General features: G+C 42.0%; 1 protein-coding gene across 3 annotated transcripts in view; it reads right to left on the reverse strand.

Annotated features, from left to right (window-relative positions):
• Positions 1–14,018, reverse strand: part of PTPN5 (protein tyrosine phosphatase non-receptor type 5) — a 93,878-nt gene extending 79,860 nt beyond the window's left edge. For all 3 annotated transcript variants that reach the window (XM_060262536.1, XM_060262537.1, XM_060262535.1), the window contains exon 1: positions 13,884–14,018. The gene's annotated coding sequence lies outside the window, so the exon portion shown is untranslated. The remainder of the gene's footprint in view (positions 1–13,883) is intronic.
• Between the last annotated feature and the right edge of the window lie 4,317 nt (positions 14,019–18,335).

Below are 18,335 nucleotides of genomic sequence, written 5' to 3' on the forward strand. Positions count from 1 at the left end.
CTGATGTTGTCTACATTTGCTTTGCTTTTACTTGATTGTGAGATTGCCTCTGTGTGCTGAAAGGATAAGCAAGGGATGGAAGCTCTGCTAAAGGGCTGCAACAAGTTGAGTTCCTTCAGCAGAAGATTTATGCAAAGTGCTTATCAGTAGCTCTGTACCAAAGCAAGGAACTATATGGGGCAAGCAGCTTGGGACAGCTGTACAGCTTAAAGTGTAGGAGTTAGTGTGGCTGGCTGCCAGTAGACTTTTGTTTTGTATGTGTTCCTCATCTTTGTACACTATTATATTCTGTGTTTGTTTTATTGTCTTTTTATGTTTTATCCATTACCCTTTGTAAATAAAACTATTTCTATTTTGTAAAGTCTTATTTGGTGTTCTGTAGACCAGCCACTATTTTAAAGCTTACCAGACCATAAGAACCCAATTTCCTTAATGTAAAGGTTTAAATTGCAAATTATTATCTGCTCTCCTCCCAGATTTGAGGGGGCATAGCCCCAAACCCCTCTCAGCCTGTGTGACATGGTGTCAGCTATTTGACATCATTACACTTTAATACATTACTTGTTCACTCTGTAAGATGGTGAACTATTTATACTTGATTTCTTTTCTTCTTCAATCCCACTGAATTACTCCATCATAACTTTTCAGGAACACACAGATTCTACTGCCTAGACATGTGGTTTTGTTAAACTTGGGAAAGGCTAAAAGCAAAACACAGCCTGATCCTGTGACATCCCCCCCCCCACATCCTCTGCCACTTGCTTTCTGGACATGTACTCTCAAACAGAACATTTCTGCAGTCTCAGGGCTTCAAACTGGGTTTTAGCGGTTTACATTTGCTACGCAAAAGCCGTGGCACTTCCTGTAACTTCGGCGCAGATAGTGGGAAATCCGATGGCCGCTGCAGAGAGAACAGGAACGTGACCGCGTGGTAAGCTGTGAGCAAAAATGGTCATAGTTTTATATTGCAGAGCTGGAGCTTCCCAGGTGGTTGAGTACCATCTTAGGATGCCTGGCTGGAGCTGCCACCTGGCCAGTTCTCTGCAGGCTTGTCAGGGGAGGAATCATCAGATGCTGCCTGCTTCTTAATGGTAAATCAAAGTAACAGAGAAAGTGGGAAAGGAAGACCTGTGGCAAGACAGAAGACAGGGATGCCGGGCCAGGAGCAGAGGGAACCTGTGCGGGCTTTGGGGAAGCAACCCGGCACTTTCCTCTTTCTGGCTCAGCATGTCCAGAGCCCCCTCGCCACATCCCTGGCCTGGTCCAGCAGAGGGGAGCTCACCTGGCTTCCCCTCTTCAGCAGTGGGCAGCACAGTCCCTAAACTGGTGGTGCGAAAGCCTTGCAGGTTGGGGGATGCTTTCTCAGGTGAGCACTGAAGATGTCCCTGCCCTTGGGCACCCACTGACCACTTCATCCCCCACATCCTTTGTTCTCAGCCTGGGCTTTGGCATCGAGACTGGCCACCACAAGAGCCCACCTCCCCATCTGGCCACTCTTTGAAGGCAGCCAGAAGGAGCTGGAGAGCCGGGACAAGAAGCCAAGCTGGAGCGGGCATCTCCGGGAGGAGAGGCGTGATTGGCTCATCCATCGCCACTGCCAGTTCTGAGTCTCAGGGGCAGCTTGTGCTGGCCGCCAAACTCCTGGCAGCAGAGGAGCAGGCACAGCACAGAGCTCCAAACAGGGCACAGAGAGAGGCGATACGATGCCGGCAGGCACCAGCCACGCAAGGTGAGTCAGGGGAAGAGCTGCTCAGTTGCTCCATGTGCGGGCTGAGTGGGAGGGCTGCGGCAGCCTTGCTGGTGCCCTCTCTGGTGGCAGGAGGGAAAAGTAAGCTTGGGAGAAAAGTGACCAGATCTGGCCTCACAATACTAGAATCTGCTGCTGCATCACACAGCCTGGGGGACTGCCTTGGCAGTCATGTGCGGGGCAACCAATTCAGTGCCCTGGGGTGCCAGCACCCTCAGCAACTGCCTAAATTGCCTAGTGTCAGGGTCGGTCCTGCCCATGCCAGAAATTCCCATGTCCACCCCTGATTCTCCTTCCATATTTAAACATGGCTTGTCCTGTGCCAAATCTGTTTCCACTGGTCTCTACTTTACATTGCAAGAGTGTATAATAACGAGGCTTATATTATTGCAGCATGGTCTACTACATGAGGCTACCCACAAAAACAACCTGGAAATTTCAAGTAGTGTAAAATGCAGTTGCTTATCTCCTCACTGGGCTGCACAAGTCTGATCATACTGCATTCCTTTTAAAACACGTTCACTGGATGTCTGTTTCAAATCAAAGCACTGATTCTTACCTTTAAGGGGTTCAAAACCTGGGACCCACATAGGGAAATGACCACTTCACGTTACAAATTTGTGGACCATCTTTGATCCTTCCAATACTTTCCCCGTTTCCTCACTTAAAGTATCCCAACCTTCAAGGATGGCAACTATCTCCCAAGGATGTCTCAGCTTTAACCAGCTCTAGCTAAAAAGTCTCTATCTGTCCACATTTAGACTGCTAACCATGGCCTTTTTTGAGCAGGAACGCACAGGAACACAATTCAGGCTGACTTGGTGTATGGTGGTGTGTCCTAATATGCAAATGAATTCTTGGTGGGCTTTTTCTACAAAAAAGCCCTGTGTGAAACAATGGTGACATCATGGGGTGTGGCCTAATATGCAAATAAGTTTCTGCTGACTTTTTCTACAAAAAAAGCCCTGCTGCTAACTATTTCTAGAAATCCTTCCAGCAATCTATCTCATAACTATCAGAGACAATCTAAAGGCAAGGGAGATTGCCAGACATGCAGAAACATTAATTTTAATTTAGTTCTTGGTCCTTATTAGGTGGCACTTGAAGCAAAATTATTCATGCAGTTAAACTCCACATCTCTTGTTATACTCCCAAGGACCAGCAAAATTCTTCAAACAACCTTCTCTTGGCTGTACCTTCTCTTACAATTGTCCATATGGCAACAGTTAGGTCACAGGCTTTTCCTATAATAGCACTGGTTCTCTGGCTTATCAGAGTACTGTGGCGAGCACTTTTACTCACTGAACTTAGAAAGGCATTCAAGGCAGTTTTATTTCAGAGGCCATTTGGTAAAAGATTTGGCCATTTGGTAAAAGGCCATTTGGACAGATGTTACTTTTTTAACTTGTGTATTTTAAACCTGTGTCTAGTTTTATCTTGTTGATAAACTGATATATCATTTTTGTCTCCTTGGAGTATGTTACTGCTCTGTTAGCTACCTTCAACCTAAGAAGATAAGGTGGGATATAAATATTTTCAGTAAGGAAACTTGCAGTAGCCTGTATAGTCTCTTGTGGCACATTAAAGACTAACAAACTTACTGTGGTATAAGCTTTTAGTGAGCCAGAGATCATTTTGCAAAAGTGTAATGAAATCAATAATATGACCTACTTAAATATCACAATGGAATCCACCCCCAGTGGACACAGTCCCCATATTTTGACAGGTTTGAAGAAATAAAGGTCCCAAACAAGCTGAAAATTCTCGTAGAAAGTTATGATGTCATAACTGTAATCCCGACAATGAATAAATGTCTTAGTTGAATTTTATCATTCCAGACTTATTTTATTGGGACAGCCTTCTGATGTGGGCAGTACATGACACAAATAAAGCAATAAAAATAAGTATCGTATTTTTGTGCTGTCTGTGTGTTCCCACATTACAATAGCATTCCTTGAAGTTGTGGTGAGCACCTTGATTATTTCACCTCTTGACAGAAGTCTTTTAACCTAAAATAGGGCATTAGAGCAAAAGGTTGTCAAAAATCTTCCTGGTGAGCATCATTATGTTGAAAACTAATACTGTTCAAGACTTCCCAGTGATATGAATCTCAGGGAAAATATGAACAGGATTGCTTTTGCCATTCATTCCTGTCAGGCAAAATGCAAGATGCGAAGAATGGGACATGTGAACTATCATGTCCATGAAAACAAAAGTAAAACGCACGTGAAAAGCAGTGAGCACAGTCTTGCTTACTTCTAGCAATCTGCTCTAAACAAGTCGAGAGACATTTATTTTTTGCAGGATTTTCTCATATCAACTAAGACATGCAAAAAACTCCAAGGTAAATTGATCTGGACAGAGGAAAATGCTCGCAACTCCTCAGAGACCTTTTCCACTGCTGCAGGGTGTCTCTGCACATGCTCCTGCCATCACATGGCAAGTATAAGCAGACTGAAAGACACTAGATCCCATGTCACAGATACCACCCTCTGATCTTGTACAGATTTTCCCAACCTAAATATCTTCAAGCCTTTCAGTGCCACGACACATTCAGGACAGGTAGCATTGCAGTTCTGCTGTTTACCCTGCATTAGAACCTTTCTTCTTTCAAATTCCCAGGTCCTTCTGACCCCTATGGTGAAGATTATCAGCTGGCACCCTAGTTCTGCATTTTAACCAAATAAAAGCACAAAAAGTAGAGACAGACAACCAAGGAACATGCCCCTAGGAGCCGCACATAGAGCCAAAGGAGGTGACAGTCTAGCCAGTGGCTGTGTCTGCAAAACTTGACACAACTGTGGCCACACTGAGACACCAATGCACTGATGCTGTTCCTCCCAAGAGCAGTTTCTGTTAGAGCTTTCTTAGCTCCACCTACCTTACAAGGTATCTGTTGTAGGGAGGGGAAGGGAAAGGAGATCATAAGCTGCTCTGAGACTCCTTTGGATAGTAAAGGGTGGGGTATAATTTTTTTTAAGAGCCAATTATTACATCATTCTGTAATGTCCTAAAACTTGCTTAAACTGTAAGTTAAGTTTACAAAATAAGCTTTTGCTAAGCTTACAAAATAATAAGAAGCCAGGACGGTTTAAAAAAAATAATTGGAGCATAGGGTTTAATTTTGTAAAAGTTATTAGGCTGACCTGGGCTTAAAAACAATTGAAACCAAGTGGACTTTTTTGTTTTTTTTAAAGGTTAGGCTGACCTTTTAGACTTCAAAAAGTTTTAATTGGCTTAATTTGGTGTGGGGGGGATTAGGCTTTGCTTGTAGGCTAGGAAAAAATAAAGTAAACTGATAGAAATAAATAAAATAAACCCCACTACCTCCCCTTCTAAGCAGGTCCCCCCATGGCCATTCGCAAGATGTCCATGCAGATAGGGACCATCAGGAAAATAACTAGCCCCTTTGGGAACACAAGCATAAGGGTAAAGCACTGAGCTCTACAAATTGTGTATCAGGAAAGAGATGGTTTGACTGGACCTTTTGCTTGTGGTGCAAAGTTTCCTCTCTCACACCCTCCAACAGGAATGCTGAGGGAGCATGTTTTTCCCCAAGAGGCAACATTGTCAGCCCACATCATTTATGCCTTGCTCCCCTGAAGGGCTGAGCAATCAGTCTTCCTGAAGATCACCTTGCTACTGTTCAACTATCCTGCCCTGGATTTTGAGAGCAAGTAAAGTAAGCATGTGCTTTTACCTGCAACCTCTGAGACAGTGTTGGGGAGTTTGGAGGGGGAGGGGACACTTTTTCCAAAACAGAAAAATGTAAAACAGAAAAAAAAACCCAGAGAAATTAAGCAAATTCATCAGCACTATGTAAAATCCACATTCCAAATTGTGTTATGAAAATAATTTTTTTAACCCACAATTGAACCTGTTATGTATGTGAAGGCATGCCTGGATATGTTGGGTATAGCATCCTGAGCTTGAGACGCAACACAATAGACTGAGAGGATCCAAAGATATGCATCCCGATTGGCTGCATAATTCACACTGGCCAATCGGGAGGCAGTATCAGAGGATCCTAGAATCTGCCAATGAGGATGCATATTCTAATAAAGAATCCTAAAAGGGCACAATCGCAGAAGAGTTTCTGCTTCTTGGGGTCTGGGTTTCTCCTGCCCCAACTGTATATATTACCACATGTTCTGGTGCTTAGTAGTAGTTTGTAGTCACTTAGTACAGGGGTGGCCAATGGTGGTTCTCCAGATGTTTTTTGCCTACAACTCCCATCAGCTCCAGCCAGCATGGCTGATGGCTGGGGCTGATGGGAGTTGTAGGCAAAAAACATCTGGAGAGCTACCATTGGCCACCCCTGACTAAGTAGACATGCTGAAACACTAATAAAGAGCTTTTAATTACTGTGCAAGAGCCTCCTCATGCATCAAACCCAGTATTTAACAGCTCAGGGGAATGTTGGTGTGCAGCTCAGGGGGAAGTTGGTGGGGCTTAGCACCTCTTGGCACAATTCTTTGCAGAAAATAAATAACTGCAGTACCAAAAGTATTTTTGTTGCCATTCTTACAAAAAATAAACCCACAAATATCACTGGAAGAAGGGATATTAGGAAAGAAGACAAATTAAGCAGAACTCACAGAAAAACCTAAAATAAAGTTTGTGCATGCTGTATTACTGTTTGTTTCTTCTTTAAAGGGGTAGCAAGGAACAGGAGTTCCAATGATGAAATGCAGCTGTATCTCTCTCGGCTTCTCCAAGCCTGTGATGGTGTATGCTGCAGATTGAAGAGAGATAATTTAACCCACCCACTCTTACTTTCTGAGGTCTTCCCTGTGGCAGTGACGTTAATGCATGTGTGTCTGTGCCACTGTCTTGACAGGTCTGTCTGGCTGCCTTTGTACTAACTTGGTTTGGCTTCAATTCTTTGGTTTGACATTGGTTATCTGGGCTGCCACAAGGGTCTTGGTTCTGCCAGGCTTCCAGGGTGTGTTTCTAGTCCTCTCATTGGCCTGGGCATGCTATGCACATGCAAGAGTGGTGTGATTACTCCACTCTGTGCATGTGTGGCCCATGTCTATGTTGCTGGCCAGCCAGATGCCATCCGGTTGCCATGGCACATCTCTAACAGTATCTGCTTTTTAAAAGCCAAGACTGCTGCAGCTAACTCCTGGTCTGATCTCACCCCATTGCACTGATGCTTTGCTTTCTGCTACCTTTTGAGTAGTTTCTTTGCTTGTAACTTTTCAGTGCCAACTTCTCTAATTTCCTCTCTTAGTTCATTGTTAACTTTTTGTTTTTTAAGATCATACCCACTCTACCTACCTATACAATGCTTGGGGCACTTTCACACACATTAAATAATGTACTTTCAGTGCACTTTGCAACTGGATTTTACTGTGTGAAATGGCAAAATCAATTTGCAAACACTGAAGTGGACTGAAACTGCATTATTTAGCATGTCTGAAAGTGCCCTTGTCATATTACTGCTTTGCTCCCCAAATATAATATTGGGGATTTTTTTCCTTCCATAGGAGGTTGTGATAGAGAACTCCAGCTCCTTTTTCATATCTGCCAACCCCCTCTGTACCCTGGTGGTCTGACAGAGAAAGCCAGCAATGGCCAATGGGGGTACTTGCAACCTTCAGAGAAGAAAGGTTGGAACAAAGGAGGGGGACATTTAACTGATTTTTGTTTCAGTAGGCTTTAGAGAGTGCTTCAGAGAGTCTCTCTGGGGAAAGATGACTGTTTTTTGTGTTAACATAGTGTGGCCCACACTGGTTTAAGATTCTCTTACACAGTCTGATATATTTGAAAACTATAGGGCAGACTGAAGTCTGTTGCATATAAAGAGCTCTAAAAGGTTAGGCAAGCTGTGAAACAATTTAACAGCTCTTACAGTGGCAGTTACTGATGTTCTCTCCATTAAAAAACAATATTTATATAACCTGGAAGTAAACTGTATCTGCATATCTCTCTTCCTCCACAATATACATTTGTATAAAGTTTATCTTAAATACCCAGAGTTTACTTTCCATTGCCAGTATAATAAAGCTGTTTCTTGTTGTTTTTAAGGTCTGTGTTTTCCTTCATGGTAAATCCAGGGCAGACAAGGGTATTACCAAGGGAGGGAAGAGTATGTGCCTCAGAAGCTCCCTCACAATTTACGGCAGGGGTGGCTAGCTGTAAATGTACAACACACTGGCAAGCCAATAAATATGGCTTTTGGTCTGCTTTGTGCTGTGATTAGGGAAGTGTGGTGTGACCACCAGTTCTCAGTTAATCTAAAAATCAAAAATATATTAGAGCTCTCTCACACTACACCAACCTGCCAGAGGCCTATAATAAAATATTTTCTCTCTTTTTTTGTACTTTTGTATTGTGCGTGTGTGTATGTGTCTGTCTGACTGTCTGCACCTGGAAGTCATGGCAACTTGTTGACTGGAGGATATTCAGAGATATTCAGAGAGCCTGCCCCTAGCCTCTTGGCTCTGGTATTCCAGAGGTCTCCAAGTATTTGCCAGAGTAGACTCTGCTTAGCTTCTGAGATCTGATGAGATCAGATTTGCCTGGGCTATCCAGGTCAGGGCATAATACAACATTCTGATGACTATGGGGATACAGCCATGGATAAATGCTACAGCTTCTGCTTTGCATGCAGAAAGTCTCAGATTCAATAGCTGGCATCTTCAGCTAAAAGGATCAGGTAGAAGGTAATGTGAATCCCTGGAGAGCCACTGCCAATCACTGTAGACAACACTTAATAGGTCAAAGGCCTGACTTAGCATAAGACAGCTTCATGTGTTCCTGATAGGACAAAGTTTGGAAAGGTGGTAGGAAGTTATTGTGTTTCCCCCCAAAAAAGAACTGCATGATCTTAAGCACTTAATCCTCTCAATTTATGTAAGTAAATCAAGCACAATCATGTTATCTCTACTGTTATGAATGGTTTCATTCTTATCTTGCACACATTTGAACTTTGCAAGGTCATGTCACAAACCGAACATACTGCATTTCAAATATATGGAAATGAGTATGAAATACAAACAGTGTAGTCAAAGGACCACAAAATACAATATGTTCACTTTATGGCATTTCTACACAAATATCAAATGGTTGGAAGGATAAACACAATGACTATTCACAAAAGCAATCTGTGTAAAGTGCCAGCAACTTGCAGCTGACCTGTGGTGACCCAACAGAGATTTTAAGGCAGGAGATGAAGAGAGGTGGTTTGTCATTGCCTGCCTCTGAATAGAAACCCTGGATTTCCTGGTGACCTCCCATCCAAGTACTAACCAGGGCTGACCCTGCTTAGCTTCTGAGAGCCAACTAACCTGGTCTATCCAGGTCAGGTCATAACAGCAGTAAGGGTGATAACAATCTTGCTTCTGCCATAAGAAATCTATTCCTCTTTAAAGGGCTTCTTTGTTCCCATTCACTTGGACAACTTCATAGTACACAATGATGGAATGATTTCATAGATTAGAATGCTCCTAAAGTTTAGAGGCAGTTTCAGTACAATTCCAACAGTGTTCATAGATGAGGTTAGAATTAATTTTTGTACTCTATGTTGCTTGTAGCTTTTATATTTAGCGCTGTGTTTCATTTTATTTTATTTTAAAAAAGTGTTAAGCTGAGGAAATTCTGCATGCTCAGTAGTTTTAAGCAAGAGCTTTATGCTCAAATGTGAATATGGCTTTCCCAATTAAGTCAAGTAATGAAGAAATAAAACAGTGGTGCCATAGAAATAAATTTTATTCACTCTCTATACCCCAATATGCTTCTCTCAGCGGGATCTATATAAACATTTTAAAAATAAACAGAAAATATAACGGTCATAGACCAGCAAACAATTCATAAAAGTCCAATTCATAACCAATAAAAGGTGATATAAATATGCAATAATTATTATACACTAAAATATGATACCACCTAAAATATACATAAAATACAAATACAGACTTTAAGACACTGACACTGAAGATATAAAATTAGTGTTAAAACCAAGGATGAACTAAAAACCCTGTCTAGACCTCTTTGTTTCTTCACTTAATAAATAACAGAAAATATAAGATTTATTTCTCAATGCTAAAATACATATTAAAAGATTATATGTGTAGAAATAATTAATGTAAAACCATAAAGACAGGACTCTTGAGCATGTACAAATGTCTCAAAAATGTTGTACACTTAGCAAAGTAAAGTAAACATAGAGAACGGAAAAACTATAGAAGCAATATGATATAATAATATAAAGTATATTTGACTGAGTACAGTAATTCTATCAAACAGAAAAGTTATCAAAATTAACCTGCACCATTTCAAAGCGTCAGTGATGTTCCCTATCAGCCAGATGTCTCTCTAAATACTAACATCCCACAAGAGGGTACACTATCTATTTATCTATAATAGCAAATACACTCCATAAGAGAGACAACGGCTGCAATCAGACAAGCAGTTTGAGCCAATGTCATTGCTGTTCCCTTCCAGATTTAAAGTGCACAATCAGAAAACAACATCTGCCTCCTGTTCCCCACTCGTTGGCATCCCGATCTGATATGCCACTGAAGCAGAGATATTAGGCACTGGGGAAAGTCCCATCTTTATGGATGTCAGCACTTTCACCCCGGGTTCCTGGATGTCTGAACTTCCCCATTGTGAACTCAAGCAGGTTGGGAAGTGTGAGCTTTCCATTCCGCCACTTTGTTTGGTGTGTTTTCAGGTAGAGATGTTGTTGTAAGTGCTGAGTGAGAGCTAAGATTTCTCAGATGAAGAGCTACTCAGAACTAGCACTCAGTCTGTAACTGAACAACCAGCCATAGCTGGCTCTGAGCCAGAAGGAGAGCAATAAGAGGTCAGGTTATTGGCTGATCAAGAGTCCCAGCCTACAGCTGAAATGGAGCCAATGCTCTGACGCAGTAAACAAGTCTTCAAAAGCCACTCCCAGCCTACCTAGCTCACCCTCACCCCTGCAGCACTAACCTGTCAGCAGGCTTCATTTTGGGCAGGAGCTCACAGGAGCAGAGCTCTAGAACCTCTAAATTTTATCTTGCCACTGTGGCCTCATAGGAGAAAGTACCGTAATTTAAAAAGTATGATGGGAATAAGGTTTTATTATGACAATTCCAATTTAAGAAGCATTTTAAGGTAGTTGCTGAGCTGATATAATTTAGTACACCTTCCAGTGATGTCAGGGCATATGTCAGGATGTGTGGCATATGCAAATGAGTTATGCTAATGAGTTCTGGCACCTCTTTACTACAAAATGACTCCTGCCTGTAAGAGACGCTTAGTGTTGCAAGAAAGGAGAAGTAGTCCATTGTCAGCTGTCAGGAGACAAATGAGTAGTTTCACGATGAATGTCAAGAATTGGCTGGGAGTTTAGCTCATTAAAATTTGGCTGTAACTTCAGCCAGGAGACGCAGCAGTTTGTGGATGCGACAAGTACACTTTGTTACTGAGCCACCAACCTTGGTGTTACTGGACCTCTACAACCTTAGAATCAGAGTTGGAAGGGACCTCCAGGGTCATCTAGTCCAACCCTCTGCACAATGCAGGAAATTCACAAATACCTTGTACTGGACTTGCCCTCTCAGCCCCACCCACCTCACAGGTGTCTGTTGTGGGGGGAGAAGATAAAGGAGATTGTAAGCCACTCTGAGTCTCTGATCCAGGGAGAAGGGCGAGGTATAAATCTGCAATTCTTCTTCTTCTTCAAACTCCTTGACCCTAGACTGGACTTTGGTAAACCTGCTCTCTGGAACCCCTGACTTTTGGAATGGATTTTGTTTACTCTCTGCAACTTTGCCTGTGACCTGCCCTTGCCTCCTGGGGAAGCTGCACTAGTACAGATGTGCTCATAAGCAGTTCTTCACCGCTCGTGAGTTTCTGTACCCAACACTGTCAGGATTGGAGGCCCACTGTTAAGTTGTTTGTGAGCAACAATTCCTTCCCCACAAAAAAACTTCCTGTTTCTTCCAGTTAGAAAGCCGTGGAAACAGGTAGCCCAGTAGTTAGGCTCCCATATTGACAGGGAACCTGGGGAGGCTAGCAACACTACTCCCCATCCCACTTTCCCCCATGCAAACTGTGTTAGCAGTAAAATAGTTGCTGCTTGAGAACATCCCATGACTGACAAGAGTAAATCTAAAAAGGCTACTGTCCTGCAAATCTGCATGATGCTTACCACCTCCCCCCATGTATCCCAAGAAAGAAAGGCAATGCAAAGGAAACTGAGAGGAAACTGAGGAAACTGAGAGGGTCAATGTACTTGGCAGAGGAATTGCAGAGCTGTCAAAAAGGAGCTGGAGCTTCCAATAGATTCTTATGCACATGGCTGAAAGACAAAAAAAAAAAAAAGGATGTCGCAACAATCTGAGCAACCGACCATGGGGCATGTGCACAGTGATGCTAGTTCTGGGTTGGATGTCTGATCAAAACTTCCAGTTACAAAATAAAGCAGTAAGTAGGGGCATGGCCAGGTCACACCAAGCCTGTAGTCTGACCACAGCAATAGAGTGTCCCACTAGTTTTTTCCTAGTGGTACTCTCTGAAATTGTTCTTAAGAGGAACTATTTTGTATTTAACAGTAAATTCTATTGGCAAGCCAAGGATATTGCCATGGAAAAAGTAAGAAATTACTCAGGAAAACTAACATTGACTTTCAATAGTACCAATATTGAATTGGAAAAGAGCATATTTAGGAACTAGAATACCTTATATGACATGCCATCTTTTAACAAAAAAGGCTACTACTTTTAAGTGAACTGACAATTTAAGAGATAAACTGGTATGCATTAACACAGCTCGACTGGCCAACCTACAGAAAATTTTACTGGGATCAAATTTTTCATCTGGTCATTTCCCATGTAATAATTAACCATTACTATGAAAAACTGTAAATTAACCATTACTATGAAGAATTTCATTAATCCACATGATGTAAGCAATATACTTTAAACCATTTCATAGCACACAATTCAGATTATGTGGTTTACTTAATAAGTAAATAAATTTTATACTGGAATAAAATTTATACTGGAAAAACAAAAAGGAAATTAAAGCTGTATATTGGTAAGCACCAGCATAACATCTCACATTTAAAAATTGGGGCACCATTGGTGCAACATTTTTTAGAACAGAAACATGCTCCCACAGATTTTTCCTTTTGAGCAGTTTATAGATCACACAGCTGTAATAAGACCCTCCTTGGAAAGGAGGCTGAGTGGCTCTTTCAGTTGACTACTATGGCACCACATGGATTAAATAAGAGTATTGCTTGGCCCACACTGACTTTAGAAGAAAAAGCATAAGGACAGTAATTTTTTGTTCACAGCTGGCTAATTGGGAATACCAATGACAATTTGAAACAATGTGAGTTAGTTTTGACAACTTTTCTGTTTGTCAGGATTACTGTGCTCAGTCAAATATAATTTGTATGATGACATCATATTGCTCCTATAGTTTTTCTGTTCTCTGCAATGTTTACTTTGGTAAGTGTATAACATTTTTCAAGACATAATGCACTTTGCACATGCTCAGAAGCCTTGTCTTTATGATTTAACATTTTGATTTTTTTTACAAATATAACCTTTTAACATGTCTTTTAGTACCAGGAAATACTAAATGTTCTCTGTTAATATGTCTATATAGATATTCCTGAGGAAGTGATGGGCAAAACATGTTTGAATATAAAGAGTGAACAAAATCTATTCACATGCACTATTGTGCAGATTACTCATATGTAGAAGTGCACATTTGTAGAAAATTACAAAAGCATGTGTGAGGTTTCCCCCAGTTTGGGGGCCCCCAACCCGCTGGCATGGAGCAGGCCACCAGGGGGATCCCCACACCCAAAGAGTTCTATTGCCATTGCACCAAGCACGTTCTAGCATTCAAGGGAAAAACCCAAATCCTAGACCGTCCCTGGCACGATGTACCCAGCATGATGACATCACTTCCGGGTGACATCATCACTTCACCTGCACAAGAGGATTCCCTGCCACAGCCGAAGTAGGACTTGGCAACCCTAGGAAGTAAAGTAACAGGATTTTCTCCAAAAGTAAAGGTAAAGGCTCCAAGAATGTTCCTTGTTAGAAATATAATATCTAGGAATTGTTGTCAGTGAGCCCTCTAAAATGTTTACAGCAAAGCAAAAAACCAATTAATTACTCACCATCTGACAAGCAGATCAAATTCTTCTCAGTCACATGGTTAATTCTCCCAAAGCTTCCTCCAGTACTCTTTGGACTGGAATGCTACCTTCAGAGACAAATACTTTGTGTCTGCTAAGGTTTTATGCATTTAAAGCCTTACAAAAGAAAGAAAAAAAGGGAAAATCAATAACCAGTATTGAATATCACTAGTTCTCAAACAATTTTGACTCCATGGTCTTGAATTTATTTATTTGGAAGAATGATTGTTGATAATTACATTAAGATCATGGTGCATGTATTTATTACCATACCAAGTGCTTCCTTCTCTCTCCCCTCTTGAATGTACACATCTTAACATGGTGAGGGGGTTAGTGTGTGTCAGGAAAACTGAGAGCAATACTATAAGGGGTTTAGACTCTCTCAGGAGGCTAAACTATCAACAGAATCACTCAAGGTGGAATGGACACAGATAACACACCAGAGTAAGATGCATCCACCCCCTTCAGGAATCAGTCACATCAGCGCAAGAGAATGGACAGTTTCAATGGTGATGGGGGCAGAGAAATCCTTGAGCAGGGAAGTAACACAGGCAGATAACCCTGGTTAGTATTATGTAGAAGGCAATAGTAAATGACTTCTGTTCACCTCATAACTTGAAAACCCTATGATGACACAATCAAAAATGAAAAAATTAGCTGCTAGGGAAGAGCAAAGGACAAGTATGAATAGCAGTATTTTTAATAACACAACTAGATTCAAGCTGAAAAGATGTTCCGTTGTTGATGTAAATGGATGCAAAAGGAAAGTCTAAAGCTGTCTAACACATATACAGGAACAGGAACATGGAATGTGATTAGTATCAATTGAGTAACCTTAAAATCATAAAATGAGAAATGGGACATATAAACACTGCAGTCCTGGGAGTGAGCAAAGTAAAGTGGACTGGATTTGGAGATTTTCAGTCAGAAAATAGTAAAGTGTTTTACTTGGGAAATGCCAAACTCAGGCAAGATATATTATGGCAGAGAAGCTCAATGACATTTTTTGCTTGTGTGTTTACTATGGAAAGTGTGGGGGCATGTACCATTTTCAGGAAGGGAGTCTGAAGAACTGAGCCAAATTGAGGTGACCAGAGATTAAATTCTAGGCCTACTGGGGAAATTGTAAATCTCTTAAGAACTTCATACCCCCAAGAGTTCTTAAAGAATTCAGATGTATGCAAAATGTTTTATATCTTTGGACAACAATAAGTTTTGAGTGTGTAGATAGTTTTTTATTTCTGAGTAATTTAAAAAAATTGTAGAAAGAACTCAGATGTGAGATAGCCAGGGCTCTTTTTGTAGAAAAAGCCCAGCAGAAACTTATTTGCATATTAGGCCACACCCCCTGACATCACTATTGTTTCGCGCAGGACTTTTTTGCAGGAAAACCCCAGCAGAAACGCATTTGTATATTTAGCCACACTCCCTGACATCAAGCCAATCTGAACTGCATTCCTATACATTCCCGCTCAAAAAAAGCCCTGGAGGTAGTTGATCTACTAACTTGTATATGTAACCTATCACTAAATTCAGTCATTGTATCAAAAGACTGGAGAGCAGCAAATGTTACACCAATTTTGAAAAAGGGATTCAGAAAAGTACAGGCCAGTCTGCCTAATGTCTGTCCCAGGCAAATTAGAAGAAACTAGAGGGACAAAGCCTGCCGGAAAAAATCAGAATAGCTTCTGCAAAACCCTTTTGTGGGGCTCAACTCTCTGCCAATTCTAGCACCCAAAAGGATGGGGGGGGGGGGTCAGGCATCACCATGGCCACAGCCTCCAGTGCAGCAAAGTGGTTCCCCCTCTCCCCACACTTCTAATCTTAGCCTGGCTTGATCTCCCATTTACCTTCACACCTTTATTCTGTTTCTTGCCAATTACCCTAACAGGGCTGTGGCAAGATACCTTCGTGATGGCTTTAACTACAGTTTCCACATCCTGTTTACAGGTCCCCACATTCCCACAGACTGATAATCTCAAGTCAGCTCAACAGCTGTCTGACAATGTTGAGCAATGTTGCTAAGGAGTGTGCAATAGGCAGGGTAGCTGAACCTTTCTGCTCCAACACCATCCCTAATTTCTAGGTTTCACCCCTGGGGTGGTGCCCCAAAAGGCTCCCGGGGAGTTCAGGTTAATACACCACCTATCATATCCCAAAGGCTCCTCGGTAAATGATGGGGATGGCTCTGGAGTTTTGCTCTGTGTGGAAGGCCTCTCTTGATCATGGCATGCAAATCGTACAATCCTGTGGGCCCCCTGCCCTCATGGTCAAGTGTGATATCCAGTCAGCCTTCTGTCTCCTACTGGTAGACCCCAGGGATTTTGCCTGCTTGGCTTTAAATTTGATGGCAGCTGGTACATTGACAAGGCCATGTCCATGGGCTGCACCATGGCATATGCAGTCTTCAAGATCTTTAGCATCTTCCTTGAATGGCTGGTTAAGGGCCACACTAATTCCCCCAGACATTACTCATTATCTGGATTATTTTCTTCTTTGCTGGCCCAGCAGGAACCTCCACCTGTGTCATGCACCTGGCCTCTTTTCAGGAATTGGTCCCAAGCTGGAGGTGCCTCTTGCTAAGGATCAGATTGAGGGCCCTCCACCCAGCTGATGTACTTGTTGATTCTTTTAGATTCCATGAAAGCACCTCCTGTCTCCCCAACGACAAGCTTTCTATCCTTCAGGCCTTGCTAGCACAGGCACTTAATAGCAGGAAATGCACACTTCAGCAAATCCAGACCCTCCTGAGTCACCTTATCTTTGCCTGTAGGGTCATTTCACTGGATTGGGCTTTCTGCATGCAGCTCTCTTGTGCAACGGTAGGTGTCTCTTCACCACACTATCACATTAGGGTCTTCTGGGGCACCAAGGAGGATCCAAGGATCTGGCTTTAATTTTTCAAGGGGGTGTTCATTTGGAAATTGCCATGGAGCCCTGGTGATTCATTGCAGGCAGGTCTACTTGGATGCATCTGTCAGCCTAGGGTTTGGTGTTTACCTGGCAGGTTGATGGTGTACTAAGCACTTGCCTTCAGGGTTGAATGAGACAAGTATACTTAGGGATTTAATAGTCCTCCAGTATTTTCCAATTTTGGTTGCTGCACCCATTTACAACGACATCTCTGGTGTGACAAGCAGGCAATTGTCAGGGTGATTAACCAACATCACATTCTGAATGGGCTATATAGTTGGTGCCAGGTTCATCTTGACCTACCTCCATGTCTAAAATCTCATTCTCAGCCTGATATATTACAGGTACCAGTAACAACATCATTGAAGACTTCTCTCAGTTTCAGGAGGAAAGGTTCCAGGTGCTATCTTCCAATGCAAACCACTACATGGACCATTTCAAGAGGAGCTGTGTGACACTTGAGAGCAGGGCTTTTCTTGTAAAAAAACGCCCAGCATGAACTCATTTGCATATTAGGCCACACACCCCGATGTCACCATTGTTTCACACATGGCTTTTTTTGTAGAAAAAGCCCAGTGAGTTCTCATTTGCATATTAGGCCACACCCCTTGATACCAAGCCAGCCGGAACTGCATTCCTGTGCGTTCCTGCTTTAAAAAAAAAAAAAGCCCTGCTTGAGAGTCAGTGATTGTACAGGGAGTGTTCCAGCCCCTCTGCACAACAGACACCCTGTAAGGTAGGTGAGGCTCTGAGGGAATCACAATTGTGCTTGACCCAGACCATTGCACCCATTACATGACCAGCCTGCCATAATTGGTTTGGATTTTGCATTTGCATTAGTTCTCCATCCATTCAGTATGATGTGCATAACCATGAACCACACAATCTGAGCACACATTTGTGACCACCGTGACCTCTGCACAACAAAGCATATACTTTGCATTTTACACAATAAAACTTGTCCTGTACCCAGGACAGGCAAAATCCCACAGTAATTTTGAGTATCTATGGATGTTTTCCCTGTGCTCATGACAACAGTATCCAAATACTTAGATTATTATAAGCGGGGGAAGGGGGTTGTAGAAACAGCCCAACAGGGACTCATTTGCATATTAAGCCACACCCCCTGACACTAGGTCAGCTGGGACTGCATTCTTGTGTGTTCCTGTTCAAAAAAGCCCTGATTATAAGCATGAATATGTCAGAGCAAATAGAGAAAACTGTGCTCTGTGATATAACAATTTTTTCAGACTCCACTGCACATATTTTAACAATGAAAGAATATAGAACAAAAACAGATAACTTAGTTATTATATTAAGAAACATCCATTAGGAGCAGTGAGCAGAATGTTCACAAGCTTGATCTAAACTAGAATATGTAGCTGTGACAGATTATTCCATTTATTTCAGAGATATTTATCTTGACAATTCAAGGCTTTGGGTATCATCAACAAAACTGTTTCAGAGCATGAGCATGCACTAACTTCCTTTTAAGATAATCCATACCTTATTTATATATAT

Source organism: Heteronotia binoei, chromosome 21 (genome assembly GCF_032191835.1).
Source record: "Heteronotia binoei isolate CCM8104 ecotype False Entrance Well chromosome 21, APGP_CSIRO_Hbin_v1, whole genome shotgun sequence".
Taxonomy (NCBI): Eukaryota; Metazoa; Chordata; class Lepidosauria; order Squamata; family Gekkonidae; genus Heteronotia; species Heteronotia binoei.